Here is a 27,053-nt window from a genome sequence, read left to right as displayed (position 1 = left end):
TTCTGTTTTTCTGTTCTTACCTGCTTCAGGGTTATTGGAACATTTTTAGTATTCCACATTTATTTCTTCTTAGTGTTTTGGGGTCTATAGTATTGAATAATTTTCGTATTGGTTGCTCTAGGTATTATACATACATATATAAATGAGTAGCGTCTACTGGTATTATATTCCCTTTTTGCCTTTTGGGTTACTTGTTATCATCTACAAGTTAAATTAAAAAAAAAATAAAACTAGCAAACCACAATGCCTCCCCATACACATTTACCGAAAATAAATGAAACAAACAGATAAAATTCACCTAGTACAAACTATAGACAGAAGAGAAGCAAAGAAAAAAGCACTTCAAAAGAAATAGCTTGAAAAGGCTAGAATAAGAAGAAAAAGCATTAAATCAAGTTTTTCCAGGGCATGCCTGAGAAATGGAAAGTTGGAGGCTGGCCAAGACCTCTGAAGCATGAAGCAAAGAAAGGCACCTTGTTGAGCATCCAGACCTTGAGGTTTTTATGACCTGCCACTCACCACCTGGGGGACCTCATTCCATTCTTCAGACTAAGTCCCAACCACAAGAGGAATAAGAGCTATTGTGAATATTCCCCAGAAAAATGGAATGAAGATTAATTTCTTAGTGTCATGTCTAGCACATGAACAAACTTGAATACTTGGTCTTATGGAAATGACCATTCCTTTGAGAGTCTAGCAAGGTCATGGGGATGTAGGTGTGCTGTGACAGGGAGCCCTTCCTGGGGATGTGAAAATAATGCTTTTCTGAGTGTGTAGATGACATCCTCTTTCCAGTTCTTCCCACCCAGGCCTGATTTTATGATAATACTATGCTTGGCAGGTGAAAAGGGCTTGTGTCATCCTGCTTAGTTCATCTCCCTTGCCTTAAACTGATGGCTTTAGCATTTGGCTTGTAAAATGCTAGCTTGAATATGAAAAACAAAGTACAAAGAAGCTGAATATGGATTTGTACGTTCTTACTTTGGGAGGATGTGAAAAAGTTGTCAGAACTGGTAACCTTGTCCCAAGCACTAAGAAATTTGTTCAGACTTTTCCATCCTTCCAGGCGTCTGGCTGACGGATCTTTGGATAAGATGTCTTACAGAGAATGTGTGATGTTTATCTGTATTTTACAAAACCCATGATATATGTAAATGATTCTTAGAGTTGCTTTTTCTAGTGTTTTTGTAGTATGAATGATCATCCAAATCTGATGCCACTCCACATAGTCAGAATAGTCATCCTACCATATTCTAACCACACTGAGGTAATTTTCTTGGAATGATCTTTCTTCTTTTCCTCTCATTTCTTACTTGATATGCAACTTTGTGGACCAAAATTAAGATTACCACCAGAACTAAGAATATATATTTTTCTCCTTGTGCCTCTTCCCTTTATAAATCTGGATAATTTGTTTAAACAATTTCTAATTCATTTTAACTATCTACATCTTTTCTTTCCAGGGCTTTTCCCCCATGCATCTTGCCAAAATCCATAATGTCATCTCACTATCAACCAGACTTCGCTAAATCCCCCAAAAGGAGTTTTATTCCCTAGGTAAAAGTTTGATCCCATCTTCTATTCTATTGAGCAAACTGCAGCAAGATTAATATTAAGGGCAGTTTAGAGTCAACAAGAATTGAAAAAACTTGCAGCTGGTAGTGCCATCTGTGCCTGTCAAACTGTGGCCAAGTAGTTTTCCATGATGAAGAAAGGCAGAGGATCTGATAATGGGTTCTGGTGTGGGGGCACTGAGAAATGAGCCTGCCCTGGAGGTGGATTAGGAGAGCTGGGAAGCAATGTGTGGCTCATCTTCCAGAAAAACAGGGTTCTTCGCTGGCAAGTGGTCAAATTTGGAATATGAGTCCTAAGGGGGAACCCCTGTGGGTGTCCTTTTTCTTTAGCTCATCTGCAGAATTCAGTCTCTGCCAGATGCCCAACATGGCACAGGGGTAGTGCTAAAGTCTTGAAATGGAACAACAGCAATAACAAAAACCTCAGGGAACACACAAGAAATTTCCAAAGAGAAGATTCCCAGGCCTTTGGTGATGCAGATATAAGAGTGGGAAAATACCAGCAGGGAGTGAGTCCATAGGATATCTGCTGACCACATCTGTCCCTTGGCTCTCTTTCGTTGGGGTGAATCTGAGTATTGGAAGAAGAAAAGAGAAATGTGAGGTAGCTAGACCATGTCAGTCTACGTTAAGAAAAAATAAATGACAGGAAGATATGGAGAGGATCATGAAGTGAACAGGAGAAGGGCAGAAGGGAACTTTTTAGAAATGTTCTTAAAATGTACAAGAAACATGAACAAGCACTTCACAAGAGAGGAGAGTGAAATGGGCAGTAAATGAATGAAATGGTACTCAGCCTCATTACTCATCAAGGGGATAGAAATTAAAACTTCAAAGATGTAAAAACTACTGCCAGAATAGCTAACACAAAAATGACAAAACCATGTGTTTGTAAGGATATGCAGGAATTGGAGCTGTTTCACACTGGTGGTGTGAGTATAGCTAGCCCAACCCTTGGGGCAAACTGTTAATTGCTGTCAATTAAAAATGAAGATATGCACATTCCATAACATACCAGTGGTCCTTCTGAGTGTGTACACAAACTTGATGAGTAAATTTGAACACTGAGTGTCTTGGAGTATCATGTACCTAAATATTATAGGACCTTTATTCATAATAGTGATATTTAGAAATAATAAAGATATGGACTGGGTAAAGATCATGAATATTTATATCATGGAATATTATATAGCATGGGATGAATGAAATGTGGACAAGTCTCACAAAAATAATAACAGAAAAAAATAGATGCTATATGGTCCCATTTATACAGAATTAAGAAGCGGGCTGAGTTAATCTACACCGAGATAGAGGCTGCCTTTAGGGAGCAGGGAAAGAGTAGTGCCTAGGAACACATTGTGAGAGTCTTTTGGGGACCTTGTAGTTTTCTACTTAATGATGTTTGGTGGTAGTTACATATCCATGGCCAATTTGAAATAATCCATTATGTTACACATTTATGATTTCTGACTTTTCTGGATTATGTGTTTTGGTTTTAAAAGCTTATTAAAGGAAAAAAGAGAAATAATGTAAGATGATAAATTAGGTTTTTTATTTGTTAATTTAACTTGATAGACCAAGGTCAGATTGGAATATTTTTAAAATAGAGTATTTTATTTATATTGATTGGAAAAACATAGAGGCATGGAGAGAGACAGACAGAGATGCCATCTGTTCATTTATTCCTCGAAGCCCTGAAATGGTAGAGCTGTGCTCCCCCAAAAAAGCTGAGATCTGGAAACTCCATCCAGGTCTCCCACATAAGTGGCAGGAACCCAATTACCTGAGCCACAGTGCTGCCTCCTAGGTCTGGGTTAACAGGGAGCTGCAGTCAGGAGCCAGAGCCAGGTATCACAAGCTAGCCACCCTGATGTGGTATCATCAACTGGCATCTTAACAGCTAGGCTAAATCTCACCCATGGGATGGTTTTTAGATTATTATATTTGAATTCAGTGTGACACTGCACCTAAATAATTCTACATGGGACCTGCAGGATTTACCCTTCTATATAACGTTTGATTGCTTATTATTTCCTTTTCTATTTTCTTCTCCATTCTTTCATGCTACACGCTTCTCTGACTAGTTCTCTTCCAGCAATGAAGAGTCAAGATTGGCATTAGGGCATGCTGAGTCACAGTTGTTTTTGTGTGAGGTGCCTCTGCTGCTTTATCTGGTGCTTGTAAATTCTGGATGATAAACAGGCTAGTACTTGGGGCATTTATGTATTTATCACATTATGGAGGAAATATAATGATTACTTCAATTCTAATGAGCCCTAAAGATACGGAGTGATGTGAGAAAATTACTAGAAACTTTGAACAAACCATTGTGGCCTTTCTATAATGGGATACAAATGGGATAAGATACTAGGTAATATTTTCCAAATTATGGCATTAACATTTAAGGATTATTTTGTTCTAAGAGATGCAGTGTCCAGAAATTGTCACTGTGGCAGTAGTTTTTAAAATGGAGTCTTCAGAGTTCTTGGGATCCAAGACTGTGAAACTCAGGAGTACCAGGTAGTTATGTATATATGTATGTATGTATGTATCTGTCAGTCTTCTATTTATCAGTAGATTGCAAGGAGGGGTGAGATAGAAATGAATAGAACAGGCAGTTCTTGATCCATTGATTGGGAATCCATGTAAATATTTTGGTTGAAAATAGATCTGGGTACTAAAAAAAAAAAAAAAAAAGACAGGCAATATCTGCATACAGCGGTATCAGGGACAAGTGTAAGAATAAACAACACTTGGAATTGGGAGCTTGGAGTAAGGACTTTTAGAAATACTACATTGAGGTGCCAGCACTGTGGACAGCGGGTTAATGCCCTGGCCTAAAGTGCCGGCATCCCATATGGGTGCCGGTTCTAGTCCCGGCTGCTCCTCTTCCAATCCAGCTCTCTGCTATGGTCTGGAATAGCAGAAGAAGATGGCCCAAGTCCTTGGGCCCCTGCACCCACATGGGAGACCCGGGGGAAGCTCTTGGCTCCTGGCTTCGGATCGGTGCAGCTCCAGCTGTTGCGGCCAATTTGGGGAGTGAACCATTGGATGGAAGAAGACCTCTCTCTCTCTGTAATTCTGACTTTCAAATAAATAAATAAATAAATATTTTTTAAGAAGAAATACTACATTGAAAGATGTACTTTTTACCAACTACTTGGTAGAAATAATAATAATAATAATAATAATAATAATAATAATTTGTTAAATTATTTAGTAGTGTTAGATAAGTCTTAGACATAAGAGCATGGTGTTTGCAGTCAATATTATCAGACTAATTTCCCACTGAAGAGCTGGACAGATTGGTTTTTGAATTTATCAGAGTGCACAAAAATGGCTAGAACTGAGAGATCAAGACCACTGAGAGAAGAGAATGCATTGAGGCGAAATGGACTTCGGTGACAGTTTTCCAGTGATGCATTTGCAATACATAGAAGAGACATAAAAGCTTGAACAGAAAGTAGTAACCTAGATATTACAGGAATTTCAGTGAAATTAGCAGACTGCAATTCATAGTCAACTACACGAAAGCACACTTTGAGGGACAGTGATCCTGGAGAAAAGGGAACTACAGTGATTTGAGCCAGGGTTCTCTATGTATATTCAAATTCCCTGAGGAATTTGCAGACTTCCACATTGTGCATGGGCAGAGTGAGACCACTAAGTAGCCAAAACGAACATGGTAGTTAAAAGGCTAAAAGTCTAAGCAATGATTTAAGCAATCCTACAGAACTGAAGAGAAAAAACTGTAGTTCAGAGTCCTCGGGAAAGAAAGGGAAGACTCTCCACTGAAGCCTCGAAGAGTTTAACTCTCCTAGCAAGGGAAAATTGTAAATAGACTATTCTCTACTGTGTCAAGATAATCTGTCTATGCATTGTCCTCAAGAGGAAAATGGAGTCCTTTCCATTAGAAGAATAATATTATCCAGACCCCAGGTGATCATTTTACTTGCAATGTATGATCATCAATAGCAAATTACTAGGCATGTCAGGAATCGGGACCAAATAAGTGAATTTCTAAGAGAAAATAGAAATAAACTATAGGTTATTTATATATTGAGATTATCAAACAGATTTTATAACAACTGTAATAATTTATTGAAGAAAATGGATGAAAGGTTCAATTATTGCACAACCAGAATCCATAGGTGAGGCTCAAATGGCAATCCTATAATTGAAAAACTTAAACTAAGTCTGTAGCAATGTCTTTAATAGCATTTTACACATAGAAGAATGGTTGACTAAGAAAGCTGATGATATATGTTAATAAAAATGATAGGTTGAAGCACTGAGACTAAAGTGGTGAAAGATAAAGGAAAGTAAACAACAGACCTATGAAATCCAGGGAAAATTCCAACATGATGCTTCTCAAAATATGATCCCAACACCACCTCTGGTACTGGTCCCTGACAAGGAAAGTAAATAAAATAAGTGTTTACATACATTTATAGGAGCTGACTTTGTGTATTTTGTGTATTTCGAAAAAGAATTGGTCTACAAAGTTTATAAAGAATGGAAAAAATATTCATTATTCATAGCTTGAGAAATATCAGTATAATTAAGTATACTTGGAGTTTTAGAAGTCAGGCAGAGAAAGAATGGGAAAGAATAAGTATTTGAAATTATGTTGACTGAGGATTTCTCAAAACTGATAAAAACCTCAAAGAACAACTTCAAGAAGCCCCGTGAACACTAAACAACATAAATACAACTAAAAACATACTGAGGCACATCAGAATGGAATTGTTGAAAATGAAGATAAAGAAAAAGTCTTAAAGACTGCTAGGAAAGTAAAAATAAAAACAGTCCCAACCACCTCCAACAGCAGAATGCCTTCAAAGGAACAGTAGGAAGATCAAAGCTAGTGTTTTACAGACAAGGCAGAGTCCAGAGGTCTATGGAATGGCATCTTCAGAGTGCTGAACGGATACAGCTACAGACCAAGTTCTTTATCAAATTCAAAATATGCTTCAAAGCAAAGGCTAAATAAGGACTTTTGTGGGCAAATAAAAGCAGAGAATTTATTGCAGACTTACACTAGAAATATTAAAAGGAGATATTCAGTCCGAAAGAAATGATCCCAGATGGAAGTCGGGAAGTGATGGAAGGAATGGTGAGCAAGAGAATGGATCAGGAAAAAGGAAAATATAAACAAACACTGTGCAAAACAAACATAGTATCTGGAGAAATTAAAGTACAATGCAATAATAGCCAAAAATGCAGGAGCTGGGTAAATTGTCAATATTGTAAGGGCTTTGCAATGTTTGGGAGTTAAAGTACTAAATTATATCATGCTGCAAATGATCAAGGATGAATAATGAAATTTCTTAGGTAATCAACAAAAGAACACAACATACTGTGGAAATAATGAACTAATCTAAAAGAAGTGAGAAAGTTTATTTAAAATATTTTGATTAAATTTTTAAAGATTTATTTATTTATTTGAGAGGCAGAGTTAGAGAGAGAGGGAGAGACAGAGAGAGCATCCATCTGTTGGTTCACTCCCCAAATGGCTGCAATGGCCGGAGCTGGGCCAATCCAAAGCCAGGAACCAGGAGCTTCTTCTGGGTCTCCCACATGGGTGGCAGGGGCCTAAGGACTCGTACTATCTTCCATGGCTCTCCCAGGCCATAGCAGAGAGCTGGGATGGAAGTGGAACAGCCAGGACTCAAACTGATGCCCATATGGGATGCCAGCACTGTATGTGGTGGCTTTGCCCACTATGCCACAGCACCAGGCCCCTTAATTATTTTTTTAAAGATTTATTTATTTATTTGAAAGGCAGGGTTACAGTGAGGCAGAGGAAAAGAGGAAGAGAGAGAGAGAGAGAGAGAGAGAGAGGGAGAGGCCTTTCATCTGCTGGTTCACTCCCTAAATGGCCACAAGGGCAGAGCTGGGCTGATCTGAAGCCAGGAGCCAGGAGCTTCTTCTGGGTCTCCCACGTGGGTGCAGGGGCCCAAGAACTTGGGCCATCTTCTGATTTCCCAGGCCATAGCAGAGAGCTGGATCGGAAGTGGAGCATCTGGGTCTTGAACCAGCGCCCATATGGGATGGCAGCGCCACAGGTTTACCCACTAAGTCACAGCACTGGCCCCCCATTGATTAATTTTTAAAAAGACAAGATACAGGAGCAAAGGATGAATGGAAATAGAAAGCAATATGAATATGGTAGATATTTAATTTGAATACATTCATATTCATATTAAATATAAATGCCCTAACTATTCCAATTAAAAGATGTATTTCTCAAATATATTAAACATAATTTTATGTTACCTACTGAGACATAATCTCCAATAACAGAATACAGAGTGAAAGTAAAACAATTGAAAAAGTATGTAAACACTAATCAAAAAGAAACTGATACAGTTATACTGACATGGGGCACTGTAGATTTTAGGAAATCATCCTAAAAATGAAAGGTGTCATGTCATAGTGAGAAAATAGGTAATGTTAAAAGTATTTACTCATTTATTTGAAAGAGTGACAGACATCAAGGGAGAGGAGAGGAGAGAGAGAGTTCAAGGGAGAGAGAGAAAAAAAGGGAACATTTCCATCTATACTGGTTCACTCCCCACATGGGTGCTACAGCTGGGCTAGGTCAGACGAACACCAGGAGACTGGAACTCCATCTGGGTGTCTCTCTTGCAAGGTGGCAGGGACCCAAGAACTTGGGCCATCATCTGCTGCTTCCCAGGATGCATTAACAGAAAACTGAGTTGGAAGTGGAAGAATCGGGACTCTAACAAGCACTCTGACATAGGATATGAGCCTCATAAGCGGACCTTTAACTCTCTGCACAATGCCTGAAACTAATAATATTCAGTAATCAGAAAAGGTGTGCATTTAATAACACAAAATATTTAAAGCAAGAGCAGACAGAAACTAAGAAGACGTGTAAACAATCTGTCTGACTAAAACATAAGTAAGGATATAGTCGATTCGAACAATGCAGATATCAAACTACAAAAACATCATTTGTTGTGTTTGAAAGGCAGAGATATACAGTGGTAGGGGGAGGGGATGGGCGGTGGGGGTGGGGAGAGATCTCCTGTCTGCTAGCTCACTCCCCAAATGTCTTTAACAGCTGGGACCAGGCACAAAACAAACACAGCTGGGAGCCAATGAATTCAATCCAGGTCTCCCATGAGGGTGCAGGGACCCAGCCACTTGAGCCATCACCTGCTGCCTCCCAGGGTGTGCATTAGCAGAAGCTGGAATTACTAGGACACAGACCTAGGCACTGCAACATAGGATGCAAGCTCCCCAAGCAGCATTTTACCCACCTTAATTGCCCTGCAAAAAGCCTGCCCTCACCAGGTTAACAAAGTGCTGTATATATAGAATCTACACTCAAAAGCCACACAATACATGTTCTTTTCAAGTGAACATAAAACATTTAATAGAATTGATTATTACTAGTCAATAGAGTCAGTCTTTTAAAAAAAATTCAATGGATTGAAGTCCCAGAGTATTTCCTCTGATCATAGTGAATGTAGAATATAAACTCAAAAACAGAAAGATAACAAGAACATTTACATATCTATGACCCAGGAATTCCATTTCGAGGTGTCTAACACACATAGGTACATTTGACATGAGAGAGAATGTATAATGATGTTCTTGAAAATTGAAAAAAGCCCTAGTCTCAGTGGAATGGAAAAATTATATAGTGTGTATTCATATGTGGAATGATACATGAATGACTGCTATACTCAGCAACGTGGGTGAGTCTTGTGGCTATACTGATGACAAAGCCAGGCACAGAGAATGCTGACCACTTCATTCCATCAATAAATTCCAGAGCAGGTAAAATTTAACTATAGTGATACATGTCAGAATACTATTTTGTTTTTTCTGTATACGTTTTGTACCTCATTAAAAATGGGTTTAAAAAAAAAAAACAAGAAAAAAAAGCTCAAGATGAAAAATGCAGGAGTGTTTTCTGAGTGAAGAAAAGTGGACAAATATTTCAAGCAGGAATTGTCTTGTGTTCAAGTTCTATGTCCTTTGGGTCCCTTCCTCTATGAAGTAAATGTTTACTTCTGAACTGCATTAGCATTCTTATCTATTATTTATTATGGAAACAAATCTGTCAATGAGAAGTACTACCTAAGTGTCTCCAATCTTTATTACCCTATCCAGATTGCTGCTGGGGCAGCAGGATGCAGGGACAGGCCCTGGAAACAGACTAGCTGGTGTAACTCCCTGCTGTGCCATCTGCACAAGTCACTTAAACTCTGTGTTTGTTTCTTCAGTGTAAAATGCAAGTAATAGAAATACCTATGTCACATTGCTGTTTTGAGAATTAAATGAGTCAATAATTACTTAAAACAGTATCTGGCACAAAAGTAAGCACTCTATAAATGTTTGTTGTTGCTACTATAATTACCTTGGAAGATTGGATCATTCCTTGTATTTGTTTTAAATCCCTCTGATCCCTAGAACTACACTGGGAACCAGGAAGATGGGCTTTCTGGAAAGCTGGAGGCAAAGATATTTTGGGAACTGACTCTGTTTTCCCTCTGTGGATGAAGATGAGCTTACACTGATGACAAGTTTGGCTCATGAACCGGGAGCTTAAATAGAGCTGCATAAATTAGTGTAAGTGTTAGGAATAGGATCAGAAGAATTTGTTTTCTCAACTCTGCCAGGACCCTATGACCCTGGAGAGGGTTGTGAGCAGCTTCCGGCTCTGCTAGGGAACGCAGCGGCGAGTGCCAAGTCTTGTGTTCCCTGTCCCCACTCTGCGCAATCAGTTTGCTCCCAGGGTATTCCTCATTCCTGCGCAATCAGTTTGCTCCCAGGGTATTCCTCATTCCTGGCTAAGTTGGAAGCCTCTAGTAAAGGTGAGTGTGTGTCATTTTCTACAAACGTGTAAACTGCATGAACTCTGGAAGCTCATGTGTATTTGTGTGTGTGTGTGTGTGTGAGTGGTAAAAGTTTGTGGATGGAATTGAATTGTGCTGACTTGAATACATACGGATCTTGTCTTGAAAGACGAGTAAGATACAAAACAAGGCTCGGTGGTTTAACTTGTAGGAGTCGGATGGATTTGGGTGTGATTTACCAGACGTACGCATTTTCACAGGACGCTTAGCTTCTCGGGGCCTCGGCTTTCTCATTTCTTGTATGTGGCTAATAATCATGGGAACCCTACAGGGTGGTTGTAAGGACTCATTCAGAAATGTGCCTGCTATATGTATTAAGCACTCGGTAAATCACAGCAATTACTACTCTTGTGGATGCTACCCTTTATATTTCCCTCAGCCAAGAGGCTCAACCCAGGCTGAAGTGAATGGTGAAAATTAGCTCTGTAAGCTCTTCCAGTGTGTTCCTTCTGTATTTTAAAAAGTCTATTTGTTTCTCTTCTCCTGTCAACCCTGAGAGTTTAGATGGGGTAAATACTATTATCTGCGCTTGGCATATGAGATAATAGCATAGAGAAAGTGATTGGCTTAACAATCTTATAACTATTGGTGTTAGAGATAAACCTAGAGCTCCAGGTTCCTCAGTGCCAGCCTTGAGATTTGAATTCCTTCCTACTCTGTCCACATTCTTAACTCCCAATATAATCTCCATGTAGGAGATTCCAGAAGCAAGGATGTTACCCTAAATCACTAGTGAAAGAATTGCTCTCTCTTCAGATGTGGTAGTTAGCTGGTTGACACAGGTCAGAAGTTTTAAAGAAGTCCAGAAGGATGGGGCCGGTGCTGTGGTGCAGCGAGTTAACACCCTGGCCAGCAGCGCTGCCCACATAGGCACCGGTTCTAGTCCTGGTTGCTCCTCTTCTGATCTAGCTCTCCGCTATGGCCTGGGAGAGCAGTAGAGGATGGCCCAAGTCCTTGGACCTCTGCACCCACGTAGGAGACCTGGAAGAAACTCTTGTCTCCTGGCTTTGGATCAGCACAGCTTCGGCCATTGCAGCCATCTGGACAGTGAACCAGCAGATGGAAGACCTCTCTCTCTGTCTCTACCTGTCTCTGTAACTCTGTCTTTCAAATAAATAAAATAAATCTTAAAAAAAAAAAAAAAAAGTCCAGGAGGTTTGATGGCGAAGTTCTTTTTAAGGGTCTGACACTCCACTCTCCCAGCTGGGGTTTCTTTCAACCTTTATCTCTTCCCAGCATTGCCTTGCATCTTGCTGGTCCTTCTCCCTCCTAGGGGGTCTCTGCCCACATGCCTGAATATGATTATCCCACAGATCTCAGCATCCTGGCTCCTCATTTCTTCTTCTTTTTTTTTTTTAAGATGTATTTTATTTATTTGAAACATGGAGTTACAGAGAGAGGTAGAGACAGAGAGAGAGGTCTTCTGTCTGCTGGTTCATTCCCCAGATGGCCGCAAAGACCGGAGCTGTGCTGATCCAAAGCCGGGAGCTTCCTCTGGTTCTCTCACACAGGTGCAGGGGCCCAAAGACTTGGGCCATTTTCTACTGCTTTTACAGGCCATAGCAGAGAGCTGGATTGGAAGAGGAGCAGCCGGGATTAGAACTGGTGCCCATATGGGATGCCAGCACTTCAGGCCAGGGCTTTAATCCACTGCACCACAGCACCAACCCTCTGGCTCCTCATTTCAAGCCACCAGCATAGACTCAGCTACGGTTTTTTACACTGGGGAGTCAAGATTTCCTTGAGGAAACTTTATGTCAACAGCCAAGCCCTTTACTTGCACCACAATGGTAAATCTAGGACTGTGGGAGGTGTTTACTGTGATCTCAGCACCAATCTAGGAGCTTGTGAGGACAAGGACCCTGTCATCTTCCTGCAGAATCCCCCAGGGCACACAGTGCTGTCTGGCTCATAGCAAGTACTCATCAAACCTTTGTTGAACCAATGATGCTGTAACTCATAAATACCTCATATGTCAGTTAATTTCATGTTCTCACTTTTACTATGTATTTCAGACATTCAATTTAGATTCTGTTCCGATGCATTTTGGTTTCTCTTTTGGTCCTTGGGAAAGCATTAGAACTTCTTTGTGCTTTACTTGGATTGGAAACCTTCTAGCTCAGTGGAGTTCTCTCCCTACCCCTTGGCCCAAGTGCTTATGACCACAAATTTACCTGCTTTTAAAGATTGGATGTGGCATAAATTAATAAGATCTTGATTATTTTTGCTTTAACTTCTAACACTAAGTTATTTAGGAGATTTCAGAGGCAAGATGTTCTGTTGACTAAAATCGTGGAGTGTTTTTATCATTGGTTTTTGAGGAGCGCGTTATATTTTCCTTTGCAAATCATGTAGAGTAGCATTTGCTACTGTATAATTTCATTGTATGGGATTTTCCTTGACAGGACATTCAGCAAGAGTAGTCTTTTCTGTCAAAAACCAAAAATTAAAAAATATGAATCCATGAATAAATAAACCCAACAGTAGCAAAGTAGTCAGGCTACCTGCCCCTGCCCTGAAGGCAAGTCCCTGGCAGGCTCTGTTGGACTCTGGTCCAGAAACCGTGTTTCTTCTGAGGCCTTGGCCTGCTTGATGCCCTGCAAGGGCGCAGGAGGGGACTTGCTCTGCTTCCCTTCTGTGTCACAGCAGCCTGAGAAGCCTTTAATCCACTCTATTTCAAACAGTTGCAGGTAAAGAAAAAAATGCTATGGGACTATCCAGACTTGGGCAGATAACAGCCCTTCTCTTTATATCCCACGTATTAATCCATAGGAAGGAAGAGAGGAAACGAGCTCTGGACAGTCAGCTGTCCATGCACTGTAGCTGGATGCTGAGCCTTTTTCAAATGTTCTTGGAATAAAAATGAAACCCTACTACTTGTTTTGCCCATTAGATAGCATTATCTCCATGGAACACCAATTCATATCTCTTTGTGCTGTGTGTGGTTCTCACATATGGGATTTTAATAACCTCCATGCTGTGCTATGAATTTATAAGCAGAGTTGATAGGGGAAAAGCACCACAGGACTTTATTTTTTCATTATTACTCTTTTGAAAAACAAGGTCTGCCTCATTTCTTTAAGGTTCTTCTGACAGCACTGGCACTGTTGCGGCTAGAGGTATAGTTGTTACCATGGAAAGGAATAAGCTCTTTATTTATTTGCTCTCTAGTTTCCCCTGCCTCCCTTTCTCACTCCCGCACTGCCGTTAGCCACCTCTGCAATATCCTAAGACATTGTGCTTGCAGCTTCAGTGAACTGATTGCACAGAAATGGGTCTCATTCTCCAGCTCTCTGGTTCATCTTACTTTCTAATTTATTTCTGTACATAGTTTCATTTATTTGTTTTTATTTCTTTGAGAGACAGAGGGACAGAACTATAAATAAGAGAGTGAGAGAGAGAGAGAGAGAGACTGCAATGGCTGCCAGGAGCTGGGAACTCAGTTCATTTCTCCCATGTGAGTGGCAGGGACTCAACTACTCGAGTCACCACTGCTCCTTCCAGGTTCTGTATTACCAGGATACTGGAATCAGGAGCTGGAGTCAGCTGTTGACTCCAGATATTCCTATGTGAGATAAGAGCATTGAAACCCACGGCTTAACCATTAGGCCACAGGTCCCTCTGACATATCCTTTTAAATGTAGTCACATTTCTCCTTCATGCAATTCTGTATGTCCAAGGAACCTGTTTAGTGTAGTGGTTAAGAACATAGGCTTTATAGTCGATTAGTCCTGGATGTGAATTCTGGCCTTCCTCTCTGATCTTTGAGAAGTTGTTTGGGTTTCGTATGCTTGTCTATATGATGATAATGATAAACCTTTCTTCAAAGTTTTTTTGATATATGTGCTATGAGTTGCTAAGAACTGTATTTGACAAAGTATCAATATCTATAGTAGTTGGTGTTATTGTTATTTCTCATTCCATAAATATTTATTGAGTACCTATTAGATGTCCAACACTATTCTAGATGCTGAAGTTGTACAGAGAATAAAATAATTTCTTTGATTTATAAAACTTACCATCTAATTAATATTATCATTAAAATTACAATTGAAAGTTATAGCTTGTACCCTTTCCTAAAATTTCCCTTTCCTCAATTAAACCTTGAGCTAAGAAATAATTTTATGATCTTATATGTAGGTGGATAATTCTACTGTAGTTTTACTCTTTATTTTCCTGGCCTTCAACCCCATTTTCCATGTTCAGATTGCCTGTTTGAGTAACCTGCTCAAATGAGAGTTATCCCACAATCCTGGTCTCTGTAGCCATCATAACCTTTTTATTACAAATTCAAGTCTGTTTTGGCCTCAATCCCTTCAACTCAATATGATGATTTATCTGAAATCTATTAGAGCTTTTGGATTTTGAAATAAAAATGCATGGTTATGAAAGCAGTTTTTAAAAAGTTCAAGAGACGCAAAAATCCAGAGGTTAAATCCTCACATATCTATTTCAGGACAGTCTGTCACAGGAGTCCCTGAGTAGGAATGTGCATATAGGTGTGTTTTGAAATATGTACATGCATACATGTAATTGTGTGATTTAAGCACTGAGAACACTGAATATATTTTATGTTGCTTCTGTGCTCCATAAGAAGTTGATAAAAAGTATGTCCTAGCGGTGCCGGTGGTCTCAGTCTCTATATTCTTTTTTTTAATTAATTTTTTTTATTTAATGAGCATAAATTTCCAAAGTACAGCTTATGGATTACAATAGCTTCCTCCCCCCCCGTAACTTCCCTCCCACCCACAACACTCCCCTCTCCCACTTCCCCTCCCCTTCCCCTTCACATCAAGATTAATTTTCAATTATCTTTATATACAGAAGATCAATTTAGCGTATATTAAGTAAAGATTTCCACATTTTGCTCCCACACAGAAACACAAAATGTAAAATACTATTTGAGTACTAGTTATTGCATTAATTAAACACCTAAGAGTAATTGTGTATTAAGTACAGAGTTCAACCAATAGTTTTAAGTAGAATATAAAATGCAACTTTTGTATTGTTGTGGCTCTCCCCTCCCCCCAACCTCCCTCTCTCCCTTGGCCCTCCCCTCACCCACTCCCTCTCCCATCCTGCCCTTCATCACGTTTCATTTTCAATTACCTTCATAGACTGAAGATCAACTTAGTATATACTAAGCAGGGATTTCAACATGCTGCACTCACACAGCCGAACCAGGTATAGGGTATTGTTCGACTAGTAGTGTTGTTTTTGAGTTTCATAGTTAAACACATTAAGGACAGAGATGCTACATGGGGAGCATGAACCTAGTGACTCCTGTTGTTGATTTAACAATTGGCACTCTTATTTATGATGTCAGCAATCACCCGAGTCAGTCTCTATATTCTTAGAGATTCCTCAGAATCCCCTGTGCTTAAAAAAGCACAGGGTGGGCATTTGGTCTACTGGTTAAGCCACTCCCTGGGCCTCTCACATGCCATATCCCAGTGCCTGGGGTTGGGACCTGGTGCACTCAGGATTCCAGCTCCCTGATAATGTGCTCCCTGGGAGGCTAGGTGATGACTCAAGTGTTGGGTCTCTGCCACCTGCTGGATTGAGTTCTCAGCTCAGGCTCCAGCCTGACCCAGCCCCAAGTGTTGCAACCATTTTTGACGTGAACCAGTGAATAGAAACTCTCTATCTATTTTTTTTTTTTTCCTACCACCCTCACATCTCTCTCTGCCTCTAAAATTTAAAAAGTATGATAAATTAAAACACTTTAAAAAGACTTACATTCTAAAAAGTATAAGCTCTGCAAATAAAGTGGACCCTATTTAATACCAGTATTAGGTAATGGTGTTAAAACCAGTCTTTCAGTAAACATCACACATAAGTCTTTTTTTTTTTTTTAAGATTTTATTTATTTATTTGATAGGTAGAGTTACAGAGAGTGAGAGGGAGAGACAGAGAGAAAGCAGAGAGAAAGGTCTTCCTTCCGGTGGTTCACTGCCCAAATGGCATCAACGGCTGGAGCTACGCCGATCTGAAGCTAGGAGCCAGGAATTTTTACCAGGTCTCCCACGTGGGTGCAGAGGCCCAAGGACTTGGGCCATCTTCCACTGCTTTCCCAGGCCATAGCAGAGAGCTGGATCGGAAGAGGAGCAGCCGGGACTAGAACCGGCACCCATATGGGATGCCGGCGCTTCAGGCAAGGGTATTAACACTCTGCGCCACAGCGCCGGCCCCCACACATAAGTCTTTTAACCAGTGGGACGTTTTCAGTGCTTCTGAATCTACTTTTATGCATTCAGAACTATTGAACACCTGCCTTGAGCCAGGCACATAGTATTGATACAGTTGCAAATGAAATGTTCTCATCCTTCAAGAAACTTAGAATTTAATAGGAGAGACTGATAAAAAAGTGAGTAGGTGGGTTAATAAGGTGCACAACTGTAATTACAGTAAGTGTTTCTGAAGATACAACATGGATTTCATGAAAGGGCCTGTTGGAGATTTACCCTGAACTTTTTGAGAAGCGGACAGCTGAGCTGGGTCCTGCATTGTGAGATGTCTACAAAATGTGAGAGAGTAGAGGGCAAAGAATTCCAGGAAAATGATAAACAAAATGGTCTAAGTCCTTAGATTGAGGCAAGAACATGGCATGCGTGAAAATCTTAATGAAATTACATGTGCTGGCTGGCCATGAATAGAAGGGCCAGAGTCCAGAAGCCCTGAAGCCGTAGGAAGGGATTTGGAGTTCATTCAACATGCAATAGAAGGCTTGTTGATTTTTGGATGGACACAAGTTACACAGCAGTTTCCTTAAGGTTCCTTCTACCCGGGAGTGCCAAAGGGTAGTAGCTTGCTTTGTATGGTTAATGTTTTGATTCATTTACTTTTATAGATTGATGTGCCTTGTGAGAGTTTGGGAAGTGGATTCCAGAGATTAAAATCTCGACATTTATTTTGAATGCTAATTATCACAAATATGTTTTTACTTGGTAACTGTGTATCTTAGATGTACTCCATTACATTTAACCTTGAGATCACATTTAATTCATCCTTTAACAAAAAATTCTCTTTTGCAAATGTATGGGAATAATCAATGAGATATATATATATATTTAAGATTTTATTTATTTACTTTAAAGAGTTACAGAGAGAGAGAGAGAGTTAGAGAGAGGTCTTCCACCTGCTGGTTCACTCCCCAAATGGCGTAGCCAGAGCTGAGCAATCCAAAGTCAGGAGCCAAGAGCTAGGAGCTTCCTCCAGGACTTCCATGTGGGTACAGGGGCCCAAGGACTTGGGCCATCTTCCACTGCTTTCCCAGGCCATAGCAGAGAGCTGAATCGGAAGTGGAGCAGCTGGGGCTTGAACCAGCACCCATATGAAATGGCACTACTGCAGGTGGCAGCTTTACCTGCTATGGCACAGCGCTGGTCCCCATCAATGATATTTTAGTCACTTTTTTTTCTGGAAGATTTTTGTGTTGGACACAATTTAGCTGTCAACGAGAAAGTGAAAAAAATCATACTTTGAGAAAATAACACATAAAAAGGTCAAGTGCAAATATCGCCATGTATTTGTTTTTTGGATAATCTAGTATTTTGCTTCCATGAGTTTATACCTTCAGTCTTAACTTTTTGAAACCTTTTATTAAGAATGCATGTAATTTAAATTTTTCATAATAGCCAACAATTTGGAGCAGCTGTCTATGTGCTGTCTCTACAAATGATCTGCTACCACTTCCTGCCATTGAATACACTGACCTTTAATTTGCTATTACACAAGATTGCCGTGTGTATTTTTCCCATTTTAATAGGTTGTGATAGATTTCCCTGTGCTTATTTACTTATAGAAATGATTTATTATTTATGTTAGTTTCATAGTGTTTAAGTGTTTTTTTTTGTACTGTTTTGGGGGGGGAGCCATCTCATATTGTAACAATCATCTCTGTTTTAGATATCCATGGATTTTAGGTAAGTTGTTCCACATAAAAATAAGTGTTCATTATTCTTTCTACCACTACAACAACTATTGTCTTTGATCTCCAAGTTCTTTTTATTTTTGTAAGAGATTTACTGAATTAACTCTGAACCAACAAGAGGGACTTCGGTGTTAAGTAGCAGAGGTGTTGCCCTTCTGTAACATCTATGTTATAGATAGGTTTCTGTTTTCCAAATTCTTGTAATACTAGTATCTTTCAAATTGAAAAATATAGCTACAGCTTACTAAAATCTCTGCTACTGGTAATCAACCTTTTAGCTAATGGAGCAGATATTAAGTTTTTGCACAAATGATGTTTCTCTCCCAAGGGCTTTTGGCTACAAAGACTAAATGTTGCTTGGTGGCTTTGGCAGAACTTAGAAGAGGCTGGCTGCTGGGAATAGCAATGCTAAGAGCTTGCCAACCCCAAACCATTGTGTACCTCACAGCTCTCTAGTGCCAGGAGTTTGTGTGCCAAGGAAACAGAAGCCTCTCTAGAAAATAAGCGGTTTTTTCTTAGACGTGTCCTCTAGGAAGACAGGAAGACGTTGAACCTGTAGTTGTTATGTGGTTAGAACATGACTTGGGTCATTATGTTGTAAGTTCAGTGTTACCATTTCATACATAAAACAAAATGTTACATTATTTATACTCGACAAGTCATTTTGCTTCCAATTATTTGAAAGTCGTCGTTGTTGATCATGACCGTTGTAATAGTTCTGGTGATGACGGTATTTCAGTTCTTGAGCTTAGGCACTCCCTGCCTGTGAAAGGCTTTCAGTGGGAGTGTGCGCTGTGTGTGCTGGGGTAGAGATTATCCCAGGTGGGTGGTTGTATATGAACAAATTGTGAGTTTTATGGGCAGCTGATGCTGTGGAGGTAAATTAGCCAGCAAGCAAAATTTCTGCATAATTGAAGATTCTTTAGAAACAAGTTAGGAAGCTCCTAGGAGCTTCTGTCTTCTCTCCCTCCCTTGTTTGCTTCTTTCCTTCCTTTCTTTCTTTCCTCTCTCCCTCCCTCCCCCACCTTGCTTCCTTCCGTACTCTTAATATCATGTCATAATATCACAATGTTTTCACTTACATTTAATCATCCCTATGTTCTTTTTACCTGTCCTAGATTTCTCTTTCTATTTTATTCTTTCTTTAGCAGTACATATTTTTCTTCATTGGAGGGAAAATTTTCCATTTAACACAAAATGTGTGGGAACTTGTGAATCACAGCCTGACCTATATTAATACAATTAGTATTTTTTTCAGAAGGAAGACTCTTGTGAGAAAACACACACACACACACACAATAAAACTCAGAACACAGAAAAATTAATTTCATGACATGTATATAGTGTAATTTCATGAGGCCTATTTGCTAATCATATATCAGAACTCCTTTACTTCTTTTAGACCTAGGTTACTCACCCTCAGCACTAGCTACATTTTGGGCCAGGTGGTTCTCTGTTAGTAGCTTGTGTCTGTGCTGTTAATTGTAGGATTTTTTTAGAACCATCCTTAGCTTCTATTCACAGGATACCAGTCCTGTCCCAAAACTATAACAATCTACAATGTCTCCAGACCTTGTCCAATGTCCCTAGAGAGGAAACTTAGTCCTAGATGAGAACTACTACTTTAGATCCAGGCATTTGGACAAGTAATGATACAGACATTAAATGTAGTGATTTGTTATTTTATAATCAGTTTTTTTTTTTTTTATTTGACAGGTAGAGTTATAGACAGTGAGAGAGAGAAAGGTCTTCCTTCCGTTGGTTCACCCCTCAATGGCCACTATGGCCGGCGCTGCGCTGATCCGAAGCCAGGAGGCAGGTGCTTCTTCCTGGTCTCTCATGCAGGTGCAGGGCCCAAGCACTTGGGCCATCCTTCACTGCCCTCCCAGGCCACAGCAGAGAGCTGGGCTGGAAGAGGAGCAACTGGGACTAGAACCTGGCACCCATATGGGATGCCGGCGCTGCAGGTGGAGGATTAACCAATTGAGCCACGGCGCCAGCCCCTTACAATCAGTTTTTTAAAGTCTAAATTTTCCTCATCTTACCTCATGATTCCCAACACCATTCAAATTCAAAATTTGATGCCCAGTGCTAGCCAAATCTAAGTAGATAGAAAGTAAACATTTTCCTTTTTATTAGGCAAGTTGTCCAGCAATGAAAATCCCTGGATTTAAAGAGCTGTTAAGATGTATTGTGTCAGATGAAAAGTGCTGTTTTAATAACTCATTATTATTCTTAGCATGGACTTTTTATTTTAGAAAAAGGAATAATTGGCATTTTGGCTTATCACTTTCTCTCCATGAATACAAATAACTTGATAGACAACCAAGAGAGACTTCATTAAATAATGGGTCTAATGAGCCTGGGACTGAAGTAAATTAGAGGTTAGACTTCCAACCTTAGAATTGGAACTCAGGGCTTTATGGCAATGTCATCCCATTCATCTAGGATATTTTTGTTGGTTGACCTAATATTGCAGTCAGAAACCAAAGTACAGGTCAATTGGACAAAATAAGTCACAGCTGAGCTTGGGAAGCTGTAGGCTATACTACATTTAATGTGCAGATCAGTAACAGCAAGAACACCTGCATAGCATGGCTGCAAGTCCTGTGGTGTTTGGACTTAACTGTCTCAGTGTCAGGATAATGTCTCATTATTAATGTGGAAGTATTAGAAAGTTTTCCAAAGACAAAATACCAGCCTGGAACCAATCCCCCCATTGCATATATTATATACATTCTCTGCCATCTGTGGTTATCCATAATATCTGTAAAATCCTATCCGATTTCCAAAAAGCACTACAAATAACACTTTATATTTTGAGAACAGTCTTCTTAACAACCAGCCAGGAAATCTATTTTGAAGTTAATTTTCTTTTAAAAAATGTGAGGGAATTTGTTTCTAAGAACTAAAACCCAGTGCTGTGTTTAGGCAGTGATTTGGAATCAAGTGTCACTCCATGAAGCCAGATAACCTTTAGCAGAATCTTCCTTGTCTATGTTGTATTTTGAAGTTTGTTGTGTGGTCTATTTTTAAGATTTATTTATTTATTTCAAAGATTTACAGAGAGGCAGAGGCAGAGAGAGATATAGAGAGATCTTCCATCCATTGGTTCACTCCCCAAATGGCTGCAATGGCCTGAGCTGAGCTGATCTGAATCAGGAGCCAGGAGCTTCTTCCAGGTCTCACACATGGGTGCAGGGGCCCAAGCATTGAGCCATCTTCTACTGCTTTCCCAGGCCACAGCAGAGAGCTGGATTGGAAGTGGAGCAGCCAGGTCTCGAACCAGCACCCATATGGGATGGCAGCACTGCAGGTGTCAGCTTTACCTGCTGTGCCACAGTACTGGCCCCTGTACTGTGGTCTTAAGAGAGAATCATTATTCTTACTCAGGATATCCTCTGTGTGCAGTGGGAGAACCTGCGACTTTCTCATCATGAGCTGGAGGATTGAAAGTATTCACACTTTACCCTCAACATTAATTACCTACTCACACAGAAGCCTGAGCTCGGTGAATCCTGAAGTTACATCTAGCATTGACCTCCTGGTGTTTTCTTTTTTTTTCCCAAAATATTTAATTATTTATTTATTTGAAAGGCAAAGTTACAGAGAGAGGGAATGGAGAGAGAGATAGAGAGAGAGAGAGAGAGAGAGAGAGAGAGAGAGAATGAGAATCTTCCATCCACTAGTTCATTCCTCCAAATGGCTGCAATGGTTAGAGCTGGGCCAGTATGAAGCCAGAAGCCAGGAATTTCATCTGGGCCTCCCACATGGGTGTCAAGAGCCCAAGTACTTGGGCCATCTTCCACTGCTTTCCCAGGCAGATTTTCAGGGAGTTGCATCAGAAGTGGAACAGCCTGGGCTCAAACTGGCACTCCTACAGGATGCTGGCATCACGGGAGGCAGCTTAACCTGCTGTGCCTCAATGCCAGCTCCTGCCTCCTGATGTTTTCTAGGAATTTTTTTTCTACCAAGCATACTTGTATGCAAATCCAATGAAGGTATCAAGTATATTATGTATTCTGAAAGACATTTACTTTATGACTAGCAATTTCTGAGAAAAATACAAACAGCTAGAACCAAAGCAATGATTTTACAGGTCCTGAAGGGAATTCTGACATTATACAGTACTAGAGATGGCAAGGCCATATTTCCCCTTGTAAAATGTGTGTACTTGTGCTTTTCTTTGCTAATCACCTGCTCTGTTATTGATAAGTTTCTGCTAACTCCTAAGGATGGAACCTGGTAACGTGCACAGAGTGAGTGACAGTTGTGAAGATCAGGCTTGGACAAACCAGGAGAGATCTACTACTTTGGAAAGAAATAGAGAGATATAGACTCTAGGATATGTGGCTCCAGAGAAACAATGACCAGGGAGGGGAGATTCTTCTTCCATCTCCCCAAATCATCTTCTGCAATGGTGACACCATCCTCTCATGCCCTGTGGGATGATTTTCCTGTCATGGGAGATGGGTAATGTGTTGAATCTTACTCACAGTTGCCATGGGGTAAATGGAGAGGCTGCTTGTAGGTAACTAATAAATAGATAGCAGAAGTCAGGAAACAGAGTCAAGAATTGGAGAAATTGATGTGAAAGCATATAGCTAAAAAGTGGAAGAGAGGGATTTGTGTGTATGTTTGATGACAGAGCCAACATTTACTTTTGTTGTACTCTGCTGACAAAAACTGATTGTCTTATAATTTTCTCAAAACATCTTAAATTCTGTAAGATGAAATGAAAGTAGAGTATAATGAGATGTTGATGTTTTTGGTACTGGAATTACTCTAAATGGCTATATATTTCTTTTAAATTAAACTTACAGAGTCCTAATAGTACTTATTTAAAATTATATCTTCCTTATTTAATCTATACTGGCAAATATTATTTATAGATAAATATGGTCTTTTGGCAGTAAAAAGATATAATATATAAACTGCATTATAAACTTCACATCCCTCTCCCTCTCCTTCTCCCTCTCGCTCTCTTTCTCCCTCTCCCTGTGTGTGTGTGTCTCCTTCTGTTAAGGTAATTCTGACTTTCAAATAAATAAGTAAATCTTAAAAAGAGGAAAGGTTATTATCATCTAATTAAAAGTCTGAGAGAGAGATTGATTGATTCACTGAATCACTGGCCGAGTGTCTACAACAACCAGGCTGGGTCAGGCTGAAGCCAGGAGCCAGGAACAACATCTGGATCTCTCAATTGGATAGCAGGGACCCAAGCACTTCTGCTGCCTTCCAGGGTACATTAGCGAGAAGCTGGACTAGAAATAGAGTAGCAAGGTCTCTGAGCCAGCACTCTGATAAGGCATGTAGGTATCCCAAATGGAGGTTTAACCCACTGTGCCATAGCGCCCACCCCTCTGTAAGGAAATTAATTTTGAAATGATCAACCCACTTCTTGGTCCTTATTTCTTCTTTCCTCAGCTACTGAAGCCCACAGACTCCGGTCAGCTCATCAGAGTGTCTTTTTATTTTATACATGGCATGCTACTTGATTCATGAATCTTTGATAGAAGCCAATTAAAGGGGCAGATGTTTGGCACAATGATTAAGATGTGGCTTGGGACACCCACATCCCATGTCAGAGTGTCTGGTTCTAGTCCTGGCTGAATTTCCAATCCCAGCTTCCTGCTAATATACGTCCTGGGAGGCAGCAGATGATGCTTCAAGTAGTTGGGCCCCTTGCATCCATGTGGGCGGCTTGGATTGAGTTCCTGGCTCTTGGCTTTCTCCTGGCACATCCTCAGCTGTTGCAGGCATTTGGGGAGTTAACCAGCAGATGGAAAATCCCTCTCTGTCTTTATCTATCTGCCTTTCAAATAAATAAGAAATAATTATTCAAAAATTAAAAACAAAAGGCAGAAATTTGAATCTATTTTTTGAAGTCTTGTTCTTTGACACCAATGTAACTCTTTATCAACATTTGAGTTTTGTAGGTTTTGGAAACAATACTAAGAAAAACCCCCTGCTGTAGTTAGAATGTGCTCCTCCAAGTTGGAAATTTAATCCCCAATGTGAAAGTTTTGAGACATGGGACCTTTAAGTCATGATAAAGTGGATTAATGCATGGAAATTGGCTCCTGATAAAAGGATGGGCTTGGCCCCCTTCTTCCTTCCTCCTCCCTCTCCCTCACTCCTTCATGTGCATGAAAGGGCTTTTTTAAAATTTTTATTTGAAAGGCAGAATTACAGAGAGAGAGAGAGAGAGGGCTTTGGCCAGGCAAGGCCAAAGCCAGGAGGCTGGAACTCCATACAGGTCACCCATGTCGTAATATGGACCCAAGGACTTGGATTGTCTTCCACTGATTTCCTAGGTGCATTAAGAGGGAGCTGGATTGGAAGTGGAGCAATCAAGACTCAAACCAGAACCCCTATAGAATGTAACAGGCAGTGGCTAAACCTACTATGCCACAATACTGGCCCATGAAAGCACTTTATTTTTTTTCTTTTTATAAAGATGTATTTACTTATTTGAAAGGCAGAGTTACAGAGAGGCAGAGGCAGAGACACACTGAGAGGTCTTCCATCCACTGGTTCACTCCCCAGGGGGCTGCAATGGCTGGAGCTGTGCTGATCTACAGCCAGGCGCCAGGAGCTTCTTCCGGGTCTCCCACATGGGTGCAGGGGCCCAAAGACTTGGGTCATCTTCCACTGCTTTCTCAGGCCATAGCAGAGAGCTGGATCGGAAGTGGAGCAGCTGGGCCTCAAACTGATGCCTATACGGTTTGCTGGCACTGCAAGGAGTAGCTTTACCTGCTATGCCACAGCACCGGTCCCAAAAGCACTTTAAAGCTTGTGAACATTTTGTTACCTCTCTGCCTTCTACCTTCTGCCCTCCACCTTCCAACGATGGGATGAGGCAGCAAGAAGGCCCTTGCCAGACGTGGGCCCCTCCACCTTGGATTTCCTAGCCTCCAGGACTGTAAGAAATAAATCTGTGCATTTTATAAATTATCCTGTCTCGGGTATTCTGTTATATAGCAGCAAAAAAAGAACTAAGACATCCCTTAAGTTTAGAATCTGCTTTTAAAGCCATTGTATTCATTTTGACATTTTGGTGTAATCATCCTGTGAATAATCATTGATTTATAGTTTGTCTTTTGATCTTCTGAAGTCTGAATGGGATCTTTAGTTTGTGTGGCTTTTGCAATCTTGGCTGCTGGGAGGGTGGTAATTTTCAGTTTTAGCTAATTGCTATGCCTCACATGGTCACAGGGACTGGGCATTTGAGCATGCCACTTCATTAAAACATTAAAATACTGTGGGCTCAGTAATTTCATTTACTGGGTCAATAACCCATGATATCTAGAAGAAGATTTAAAGTAGTTTAAAAATAGTTACTCAAACAAGAAAGGGATTTCAAACTATAATTACCATAGCAGTAAAGGAATGGAAGACTCTAAAGCAAGTATAAATATTACATTTAAATAATATTTGATTCCTAGAACTCAAAGATTTTAGCTCTTACAGTTGTAAAGATCATAAGATCCTATTCCTGAAATGAACTTTAGTATGTATCCTCTCTGGATATAGACATTTGTTTGTTTGTTTTTAATCACTTAAAAAATTAAATATTCAGACTGACAGTTTATTGCACTCATTCTACTATAAAGTGCTCATTTGTCTTATATCATTCACATTTTAAGAGCTATTTTATTTTTTTGAAAGGCAGAGAGAGAGGGACAGACAAGTGATAAACAGGGAGTGATCTCCCATCTGCTGCTTCACTGCCCAAACGCCCACAACAACATCCGGGGCTGAGCCAAGCCCAAACCAAGAGCCCAATACTCAATCCAGGTATCCCACATGCATGGTCAGGATCCAAGTACTAAAGCCATCATATTCTGTCTCACAGGTTGCATAGGAGCAGGAAGTTAGAATCAGAAATGGAGCTGGAACTTAAGTTTTGGCACTTTGATATGGAATGAGGGCATCCCGAGCAGCGTCTTAACTGCTTTACCATAATGCCCTCCCTTGCATATTTTTTAAATGTTCTCCCTCCACCCCCACCCAGGACTTTACATTTTGGTTGATATTGTAGGTTAAGTTTCTTTCTTTTGTAATTCTGGGGTTTTAAGTTTTGTCAATTAACTCTTGGTGATTGTGTATATCTATTAGTTCTAATACTTTCCCTTGGCTTATTTGCAAGAAACACTACCACAGCATCTATAAACAACAGTGACTTTTCTCCTGTGTTCTGGTACTAATCTCTCCCTTTATCCTGCTCTGTGCTTCTGTTGTTATATTGAGTAGGATTTCTAGAACACTGTTAAATTATTACGGCATCAGTGGTCATTCATATCTTATTCCCACTCCTAATCAGAATATACCTAGTTCAAAGTTTCCAAATTATGTTCCAAACCATTATCCCATGAGATAATGGTTGTTTCCTACCAAAAAATGAGGATAAAGTTTCCAAGTGCATTAACCCAAATGAGATAATTGTTTCAGTACCTAAATTCCATAACCTTTAGTATTTAATATGTATTGGCAATTTCCTCAATGTGGAGAAAGCATACAAAGATTCCTAACTCATTTGACCAGAGAATGCTATTTTGGAAAACCCTTTTCTAACATCTTAGAGTGTGACTGTGCTGCTCTGGTAGGGCCCCATTCATTGTGATGTTGGTTTTGGTTTCAGAATGACAT

At 40.1% G+C, this 27,053-nt stretch overlaps 1 protein-coding gene and 1 long non-coding RNA gene across 3 annotated transcripts in view; one reads left to right on the top strand and one right to left on the bottom strand.

Moving 5' to 3' along the window:
• Positions 1 to 27,053, top strand: part of ST6GALNAC3 (ST6 N-acetylgalactosaminide alpha-2,6-sialyltransferase 3) — a 615,791-nt gene that overhangs the window by 317,541 nt on the left and 271,197 nt on the right. The gene's annotated exons all lie outside the window — the stretch shown is intronic.
• Positions 1,331 to 16,134, bottom strand: LOC138850628 (uncharacterized). The gene is made up of 2 exons (XR_011390652.1): positions 15,578 to 16,134; positions 1,331 to 2,145 (listed from the first exon to the last, which is right to left on the bottom strand). It is a non-coding gene; the product is annotated as an uncharacterized lncRNA (long non-coding RNA).

This window comes from Oryctolagus cuniculus, chromosome 7 (assembly GCF_964237555.1).
Source record: "Oryctolagus cuniculus chromosome 7, mOryCun1.1, whole genome shotgun sequence".
NCBI classification, from domain to species: Eukaryota; Metazoa; Chordata; class Mammalia; order Lagomorpha; family Leporidae; genus Oryctolagus; species Oryctolagus cuniculus.
The sequence above is the reverse complement of the archived record's forward strand: the minus strand, read 5'-3'. Positions and strand labels throughout refer to the sequence as shown.